The 10,309-nt window shown below is 43.2% G+C and overlaps 1 protein-coding gene across 1 annotated transcript in view; it reads right to left on the bottom strand.

Annotated features, from left to right (window-relative positions):
* POMGNT2 (protein O-linked mannose N-acetylglucosaminyltransferase 2 (beta 1,4-)) overlaps window positions 1-10,309 on the bottom strand; it is a 271,191-nt gene that overhangs the window by 66,257 nt on the left and 194,625 nt on the right. The gene's annotated exons all lie outside the window — the stretch shown is intronic.

Here is a 10,309-nt window from a genome sequence, read left to right as displayed (position 1 = left end):
TATTTTATAGTAATTTACTATGGAAAAAAGGTAGCATTGATGAAGATACTTTACAAAAAATCATACTTGAAACACAGGATTATTGGAGTAGAGAACTATCTTTCTGTAGAAATCCAGGGCATCGGTTAAAGTGCGAATAGTGTCTCTGTATGAAGCAAGAGCCAGTCCCTGCCCTGCAGATTTTAAAACCTGTGTTAAGTGCTAATGTTGTTTTTGCATTCTTTTTAAAGGCTCAGACAAATAAGAAATATTCATGATTAAATTCTATTCTAAAATATGTCATACTTCAAAATTTACTTCCACTGCTCTCCTAAAAGGTGTAGCTCTGGCCTCAAATACTTCAGAATTCTGGGAATGTCTAGTGACAAGATAAACACTTGTCCTGTGTAGACAGAATTTTATACTGAATAAAGTTTTATGTTACTAGGTAAACACTTCTGGAAACTATTTAAAGAGACACTAACTTAAAATCTAGTCACTTAATGTTAAATATATTTTCTGTTATTACAATTGTTCATTAGGCTATTTGTTTTACAGGACTATTTTTTTAATCTTAATTTTTTCTCTCCGATTGATGTAGAAAAAGCATGTACAAACAAGAAAAACTAAGGACTGTTCAGGGGGGAATGAAGTTGCCTATATATTGAATAATTGACTTTTACCTGTAATGTAGTTATAATTTAAAAAAAATCAGGTAAATGATTTTTGTGTGTGGTCCATTTTAATGGTAATTGAAATGCGTACTGAAGGCATCTGTTCAGTCTACTGCAACGGTTCCAGTTTATCAGAGCTTACTAGGTCATCAGTGGGAAAGATTGACAGCTGCAGAGGCATAATTGAAAGAACTGTCTCCCAGGTTATTAGCTATTCTGTAACTATCCAGGACATGTGTAACAATTAGCATATACCCAAATCCCAACCCCTAGAATTTGTTCAGTGATTGTACTGGAACGTAGGGCTGCATTTTGCACAAGTCTTCAATTCACAGCATTGGTTTAATTTTTTCCTATTAGCTCTTCACTGGTATTTTAATAGAAACAGCCATCAGTATTTTCCAAAGACTGATTCTAATGTGGAAATACCTGCTGCGAACTCTACTGTGGCAAAAGTGCTGTGGCAGTGGGAGAAAGGGTGGTCCAAGTGGGTAGAGTACTAGCCTGGAACTTGAGACCCAGATTCAATTTCTTGTTCCATCAGACTTCATGGGTACCTTCACTAAGGCCCACTGTGGCATCACAACTATAGTACTGTAGTGGCATAGTGTAGGTGCTTCCTATGTCCATGGAAGGGGTTTTTCCATCTACATAGTTTCATCTACCTCTCGGAGAGGCAGTAGTTAGATGGACAGAATAATTCTGTCAACTAACTGCCTTTACATTAAGGGTTAGGTCAACCTAACTGTGTTGCACAGGATGTGAAATTTTTCACAGCCCTGAGTGACCTAGCTAGGTTTAACTAATTTTTAAGTGTATACCAGCCATGAGTCTCTGAGCCTCAATTTCATAGCTGTAAAATGGTGATACAGCACTTTCCTACCTTCCAGGAATGTTGAGGATTGATACATTAAAGATTGAGAGGCAATATGGTAATGGGGGCCATAAAGAACCTTAGATAAGGTACTTAGTGTACACCTAAACTTGCAAAACCCAAAAGATCCCCCAAAACTGCAGCAGCGAGTCTGAGCCCCAGTGAACTGATTTGGGATTGTGCTGTGGGGTTATAAATAGTAAATGTTTGGGCTGATGCTGGAGCCCCAATGACTACGCTGCTATTTTTACCCCTATACTGCAATTCCCATGAGCCTGCGGCTCTCTGCCATGAGTCTCTTTTGACCATGTGAACATACCCTTAGACTCGTAATACCTTTGCTGTTGACGGTGTCTTCAGTGAGCTGGCAGCAGGGGAATCAAGAATCCAGCCTTCCTTTTCATTCATAGATAATAGAAAATAAAGTGAAGCCCAGGCTCAAACCTTATCCATTTTTGTACAGTAGTTGTACCAGCCTTTGTGCAGTGCTAAGTACTACTAGCATTTGCACTTCAAGCAGTGTTTGTCACTAATAGAAAAATTGATGTTTTACCACTTTTGATGCTTTCAGTAGCTACTGCTGTTTTTGTAGCAACAACCTGCCTTTCTGTGAAACACAAATTCTGTCATGCTGGTGTGTTGGCTGCACTATTGAACATTTGGAGGGAATGGAAATAACGTTTTGTAGCTTGTTAAATTTCTACTCTGCTGTTTAAAGCTAAATGACAGGATATAAACTCTTAACGATGTATAAAGACTAAAGTGCTTTCAATTTCAAAGCACTGCTCATGCATGAATATGACAGCTGAAGCTGCTCAGAAGGTTTCTTTTAATCTGCCTATTCCTACAGTGATAAATGCAGTTACAAAAATTCAACACGTATGCAGTAATCTGAAAATACAAACACAATTTAGTTTCTAGAACCTGCCACAAGATGGTGCTGTTTAACTAATTAACAGGTATTGCAGTCTGATAGCATCTAGTCTTTTTCATCAAGATCTGATGTAGGCAAATATGCTGGATTCGATTTGCAAAATATTCCATGAAAAACAATCTTGTTTCCATGAAATAAACTAATTTGCGAGCATATTCTCAAATGATGTATATTTCACTTTTGTTGCAAAATAGAAGGTAGTTTGCAAGGCAAATAAGGAAGCAGTTTCTTGTTTAGTGGAGAGTTGGGTTGAAAGAAACTGAGAAGAAGGAGGACTTGAAATTACCCAGTAAGGCTGTCAGACTACTGTCATATATTGTCACAAAACAAGTAAACATGGCCTCTGAAAGAGAAACAACTCTCAGGATGCACTAGTGTCTGCAGACACTTTGGGCTACCTCTGTAACCACTGCTAACAGTGAAGTCCTAAAATAAATCTGCAGGAATGAATAGTGAAGGGGGTGAAAATGGGACCCTCGAGTCTTTTGTTTCTAGATTACACTAAAATCTAGCCTGAGTTCATTCTTAACATCTGCCAGTTGCACTTGTCTAAATCTAGTGTGCAGTGGGACTAAATGAATTGCTACTGCTGTAGTCTTCTACCTCAGACATAATTCTATTTAAATGAAACTTCAACAAAAATCCATTTTTCCTCTGTGTTTGGGTAGTAAATGTAATTTTCAGTGAAATAAACCCGCAGGAAGTCTCTGCATGGAGGAACAGTGTGGTTTTGATAACATTCTGCTTCTTAAAATCTTGAATCTAAAATACATAAAATACAATGTATGCACACTATAAAGCATACAAATATTTCTCAGGGTCCAGTGACATCACAACTGACTCCAGCTTTACTCTTATGGTTGCCAGAATGTTGTCAAAAGAATCCTTTAGTTTCATGATTACCTGTGTATTAACAACCCTTTTTCTCTGTATGGAAAGACATAGTGTGTTCAGCCCTTGAAAAATTCAGTCACTCAGGGTGAACTGAAAGCTTGCTCTGGTGAGGGGCCCTGCTTCTGGGAGGGGAAGAAAAAAAAAACAATAAGTAGCCGCTCAAACTGTGGGGCACATAGAGGAAGGTTTGGGTCTGTGTGGTGGGGCCAGGGCCAGCCCCCATGGGGTGTGGGGAAGGAGCACCACCCAGCCCCACTCCATCCCCAACTCTGCTCTGGCCCCACCCCAGCCTTAGTCCCTGGCCCAGGCTCCGTTTCTGACCCTAGTCCTGCCTCCAGCCTTGTCCTCTGGCTGAAGCTCCGTTCCTGGCCCCAGATCCATCCCCCAGCTGTGGCCCCAGCCTTGGCCTCCTAACCCCTGTCTGCGTTCCACTCCCCTCCCCCAGGAACCACCCCCCTCCTCCAGGAGTCATGTTTTGCAAGTATGATAGTTGTTGAAGAGAGAGTTTGAAGCACTGGTCTTATGATGTGCTGCCTTCTCCTGCAGAGACCTCACACGCCACTCCTCAAAACAGGACCGGTGTCATGGCACAGATCACTCCATCTGGGTCTATTTAGTTCACTGAGTTCCCAGGTTTTAATGTCTATCTTGCATGCTTTGAGGTTGGCCTTCAAGGTGTCCGTATTTGAGGCTGGGTTGACCCTTAGAGCATGTTCCTGTGCTCAGTTGGCTGTAGAGCACTGCTTTCGGCATCCAGAAAACCTCCATGCAGGCCACGTGTCTGACCCAGCAAAGTTGAGCCCTGATGAGCATACTGTCGATGCCAGGGATTTGGCACCTTTCAGTGTTGGGGATCCTGTCCTGCCACTTGATGTTGATGACACGAAGGTGGAAGCTCTCCAGCTGTTCGATGTGCCATTAATAGAGCATCCAGGTCACATCTGCAGAGGAGTGAGGTGAGTACAACAGTGCGGTTGATTTTTATCTTGGTTCGGAGGCAGACTCCACACTCCCTCCAGAGCCTGCCAAATGCCAAGCTGACCATTGCCATGTGCAGTATGATCTCATACTCCAACATGGCATTGCTGGAAAGTATGCTACCCGGGTAGCAGAATTTCCTGACTGAGTTGAGAGGTGTATTGTCAATTGTGAGGATGGGGCTCATGATACTGATGGTCTGGGGCTGGCTGGTACATGAGCTGACTGCAAAGCTGAATCATTTTGAGGCATAGGCAAAGTGGTTCACGATAAGCCGAACGTCCTCGAGCACATGTGCAATGAGGGCACAGTGGTCACCAAACAGGAGCTCTCTTAATGTTAAATGACTTTGGTGTGGGTCCAGTAGTCGCAGTAGATTGAATAGATCCCCATCTGATCTAAACTGCATGTGTACACCTCTCTCAAAGTCCTGGAATGCAAACAAGAGCCTGGCTGAAAGACAGTGGTAAAGAGCACTGGAGTCATCTTGCATCCTTGTTTGGTGCCATGGGTGGCAGGGAAGGCTTCTGTTGAGTCACTGCACGCTATCACCCTGGCCACCATGACATTGTGAAACAAGCGGATAATAGCAATCATCTTCTCTCAGCAACCAAATTTATAAAGCAGTTTCCGTAGCCCCCCACAATTCATTGTGTCAAAGACCTGGGTCAGGTCAACAAATGCCACGTGCAGGTCCTTGTTCTGTTCACAAGCCTTCTTTTGAGTTTGTTGGGCTGCAGAAATCATGTCTATGATGCCACAGCCAGCACGAAAGCCTCGCTGGGACCTGGATACCCCAAGTCCGCTTGGTGGGAGATAAGCCTGATGAGGGGAAGCTGTGCAAGGATCTTCCCTGCTAAACACAGGAGTGAGATTCTGCAATGGTTGTCACAGCTAGATATGCTTCGCCTTTGGACAGATGGACTATGAAAGCATCCTTATACTCCTGGGGAGTGGTACTCTGTTCCCATGTAGTCTTGAAAAGGCTGGTGAATTTCTTGACTAGATGGACATCGCCACATTTGTACACTTCAGATGGAATGCTGCCAGGTTCTGGAGACTTGCCAGCAGACAGCTGCTTAATGGCCTTAGTAACCTCATCTAAAGAAGGCTCCATGGACAGCTCTTCTAGGACAGGATGCTGCGGGAGGTTGATATGAATTATAGTGCTCCCAAAGAGAATCCAGGGACCTGGTAGAAATCTTATCACCTTCCCTCATCTCAGCAGTGTGTAGAAATAGAAAAGGCTTCTCACAAGGACATTGGCCCTGCACTTTGCTGATGAAGCTCCCAGCCCACCCTTGTTTTTCTTGTCTACCTCTAGCTAGTACGTGCTGGTCAATATTTTAAGACCTGTGTGTTTCTGTAATTTTTTTCTTATTGTATGGCCATTCCTGAGATTTCCTCTGTTCTCCTTTAGCAGATGAAAAGGCCTAACTGCTGTTCCCAGCTCAATTAGCATGTGAGCTGAGTAGAACTTGCAAGCAAGAATATTTCCTGGAGACAGCTATTAAATAAGCAGAATAAGGTGGGCAGTGGTCTTGGCTCTGATTATGGGTCCTTAGGTTACAATTCCTGTTCCTTTGTCCTTTTGGTTTCTGTTGATACTATTTTCAAAATAGTAGGGCTCTTGACTGCAGCTGGAAGGGAAATGGTTTTCCTGTCCCGTGAAAATTTTTGATACTACATCACACTTTCCTGATCTCATTGGAGCAAAATCAAGACCTTTTGTTATTTTTTGCAAAAAGTATGTATGGGAGAGAGAGACTAGCTTGGCGGTTAGAGGATTCACCTGAGTTGTGGGAGATTTGGAATAAGGACTTGAACTTGGGTTTACACATCCTAGCAGAGTGCTATGACCACCAGCCTATAGAGTCAGTCTCACTCAAGCGATCTTGTAGGAGGGATTTGAACCTGGATCTCCCAGCTGAGTGCCCTAAGTACTGGGATATTGAATATTCTGTGGTGAGTCAAGCTGTCTTTCTCTGATCAAAAACTCTGGCCTGGACATGAGAAACCTGGAAGGTTTCATTGAAACCCGTCCTTTCCTGCAAAAAGTTTCAGTTTTGACCAAAAGCCATTTTGCTGAAAATTTCCCAACCAGCTCCTCTACTCTTGGCATTGGACTGGGCTTGAGTCTGAATATTTGCACTACATCATCTCTTGCTCAGACATTTGGGGCTTGCATTGGGATCTTCATACCTCTGAACTTAAACTACTGCTTTTACTTGATTCTGTATTGCATTCCTGGCTACTCTAGAATATTTGCATTTACAGCAGTATTTTATCACAGCACAAATATATGAGTATATAGGTTCTAAATGCATTGATTATTTGGCAGTCCTTCTGTAATATCTCTTATCTTCCTTACACACACACGCATGCACACGAAAAAGGATTAATCGTTGGAGACCGAAGAAGCCTTGACAACTGTAACTTCATATTGATGTCAGTTGTAGCTTTGCCCCACTTGCTCCCCACATGGTCGAGCCCTAACATTCTGCTATTGATAGAGAGAGACACTAGTAAAAACTCGATCATTTAGTGAATCACTTGCTTCATGTCAGTTTCAGGATTCAGGTGCCAGCCTGGCAATGCAGATACTGTAACATTCAATAATATTCCCCATGTTTGTGATGAATTACATTGAAGGTGCCTAAGGGGAAGGGGAATATTCAGCAGCTCACCAGATTTTGTTTCAGAATCCCCCTGGCCAAGTCTTCTTAACTGTTTTTTAACAAAGCTTTCAAAGCATTGCTTGCAGGCAGAAGTGGCTCTGTAATGCTCTTTTATCTGAAATTAGCCCTTAGTGCTAATTACCAACTTCAGAATTATGCTTTTATACGCAGCATGGAGTAAATTCCTTCTTCGTAGGACACAGTGACCTAGTTTTCATATAGAAGATTCTATTAGACAGTTCCCCAATGGCCTTGTGGTATGAAAGTATTTTTTGTGGTTTTATCTAGTTACTATTTTTGAGCTTTAATTGCTTACTATTGCTGTGGAGAGGAGCTGAGCTATTGATTGTTGCCATCACAGCTAGTAGAGATAAGCGATTGTCTAGACATGAGCTTCAGGCTTCTCTTTGAGAGCAGGATAGGGCCAGAAGGGGTTCTGCTACTCCATGTTATTGATAAAGGCACGGGTGTTAGGGGTCTCAGGGGGAAATGCAGCTTAGATGAAAATGTTAGATGCTTTGAAAAAGCAATATTGTTTATATTTTAAATAACATAAAAAGATATGATCTCTGAGATGACAGTAAGAGGCTTACCTTAAGGCATCCAGTGGGATACTGCAGCATCTGAATACAAACTACTTCTCATAGCACATTGTCAGCCAAGACATTTTAAAAAATGTTTGATAAGTCACATGCTTGTGAAAGTCAGTGAATAATAGAAGAGGTTACAATCAGTCATTTTGCAGTGAGGTGTGGTTCAAAGGTAACCTTGGAAGGAAGGGAAAACTAGATTCTTGGTTGTGTTTCTGGGAGAGGAGGGAGACAAAGGAACCCTCAAATTTTTTTTAGGTTTTTTATTTTTCCTGCTTGTCTTTTACATTATAAATTCAGGTATTAGCTTATGCTGGAAAACTCTGTGGATGACTAGAGAATTGGTGGGTTTAGGACATCAGCAAAATGAAGTAAGTGATATCAGATTGGTAGAAAGGGGAAATCATTTTTAGAAGAATGTTAAAAACATTTTAAAATGTAATTCAAATGCCTGAGAAGCAGTTGGGAGTGGATATGCTTTTGTTAGACAGTTGAATTAAGGGCTGAAAAAGCTTACAGTTCTTGTCTGAGACCTCTAAGGAGCAGGGCCAGCTCCAGGGGTTTTGCCGCCCAAAGCAGCCAAAAAAAAAAAAAAAAAGCCGCGATCGCAATCTGCGGCAATTCAGCGGGAGGTCCTTCGCTCCGAGCGGGAGTGAGGGACCCTCCGCTGAATTGCCACTGAATACCTAAAAGTGCCACCCCGCTCCGGAGTTGCTGCCCCAAGCACCTGCTTGATAAGCTGGTGCCTGGAGCCGGCCCTGCTAAGGAGTTCTCCAGAAAAATCAGGGAAGACCAGATTTGACATTTCTAAGGTTAAAACAACAACAGCAACAATGCAGGAAAAACAACTTCAGACTAAAATCCCTTTCAGGCCTCCTTTATTCACGATAAGGAGCACAAACCTTTCATTAAACTCCGCAGCTCACCTTTCAGTTTCCTTAGTTCAGCTCCCCCGATGCATCTCAACCCCATTTTGCAGAAAATCTGCCACTTCAGCCAGGGCTCTTTCTGAGCTGGGAGTGATAACTGTGCCAGACTGTACCGTGAGGGCTTGATCATGCAAGGAGCTAAGTACTTTGCAAGACTAGGCTCCAGTAGGGCTTTATGCCAGAGGATGCCAAAGTTTTCTGCTGCTATCCCTGAGCCGCAGTAGCCATTCCGCATCAGCAGTGCATGCCATGTGTAGTAAATAGCATCTACAGAATTAGGTACCTAAATATCTTTGGGGATCTGGGCCTAGGGCCTTCTCTGGATTGAGCTTTTTTCTGGAAATCTCCCACCGTTACTTTAGCTTTGGTACTCTCCCCTGCTGCTAGCAATGGTGGGAGTGCTAGTGTAGACCAGCCACTGACACTTTTACCTCTCTGCCACCTAGGCTTGCTCAGATTTAGGCAATGTGGTGGTAACAGTGCCCTTGAGTGGACTATGATAGAGCTCCCACCATTGCTAGCATCAGGGCAGCTTCTCAGAGCTCTGGCAATGGTAGGAGATTTTCAGACAAAGCTTAGGGAAGGGACAGTCTTGGAGGAGGCAGCCAGCAAACTGAAATCATTTGGGCCACGCATCAGATTGGAGGTCAATTGTGAAAAGTTAGTGAAAGAACCTGCTAAACTCCTGACTGTCAGGAACCCACGAGACCCCTGACAAAGCATCAGTCAGCTTTCTCAGTCAGCCCATCTTCCTTTGTTGATAACACTCCTGCTATCTTTTAATCATGCAGTTTAAAGTTTCTTGTCAGAGGACTAATAGTTTGTAGCTCACTTCTTTGGGAACCCAGATCCAAATATAGGAATGACTGAGCGATCACAAGAGTTCTCGGCACCGGATTTTGCTAGATTTCGCCATCCCCGCAACAGCAGCATTTTAGAGCTGCTGGCAAGTACTGAACTAATAATAATACTGCACTTGCATAGCGCCTTGCAGCGAGGCTCTGACAGTGTTTTACTGACATGACACCTGTGAGGTGGTGGTGAGAAAACATTATTTCACAGAAGAGGCCAGGGAAGCAGAAAGAGCTTAAATGGCCTGGAAGCAGGTTATTGGAAAAGCCAGGATTGGCACTCAGGAGTAGAGCTGGACAAAATTTTTCAGCCGAAACTATTACACAGGGAAAAAAAATGCAGATTTGGTTCGATTGCAACATTTTGTGACTTATGTTGACTTCTAATTGTTTGGGTTGAAACAAAAAAAAAAGGAAAAACTTGGAACCATCAAAATGAAATATTTTGATTTCTTGGGCTATATTCACAACGGAATTCAAAAAATGGTGCTAGTGGTGCCCCTCCCCCAATTCAATAGTCCAGCTGTTAGCAGACTCCCTTGGGCTGTGGGAGACCCAGGTTTGACTCACCATTCTGGGGCAGGGACTTGAGTGCAGGTCTCTGCATTGTAGTGCGGTGTCCTGACCACCAGGCTACAGGATATTCTGGGGGTGGGGCATTCTCAGTCTCGCCTGCTGACGCTATTCCACTTTGTAATACATACTTGTGTAAGCAGAGTCAGGATAAGCTCTACCCTGACATCTGGTGGAAAGAATTTCAGAGAGTGTATTTGCATAGGCACGCCTACCCTATCCCAGACTGCCGAGCTGTGGGACTGCTTGGTGACAAATGACTCACCCTCAGTTGGGTGGTACTTGCTAGACAAGGGACATGGGTTCCAAACCCAGTGAATTGAGAGAGGCTGGGGATAGGTATTTGTGCCTGGTG

Source organism: Gopherus flavomarginatus, chromosome 2, assembly GCF_025201925.1.
Source record: "Gopherus flavomarginatus isolate rGopFla2 chromosome 2, rGopFla2.mat.asm, whole genome shotgun sequence".
In the NCBI taxonomy this organism is placed as follows: Eukaryota; Metazoa; Chordata; order Testudines; family Testudinidae; genus Gopherus; species Gopherus flavomarginatus.
This window is presented reverse-complemented; position numbering and strand designations above follow the sequence as displayed.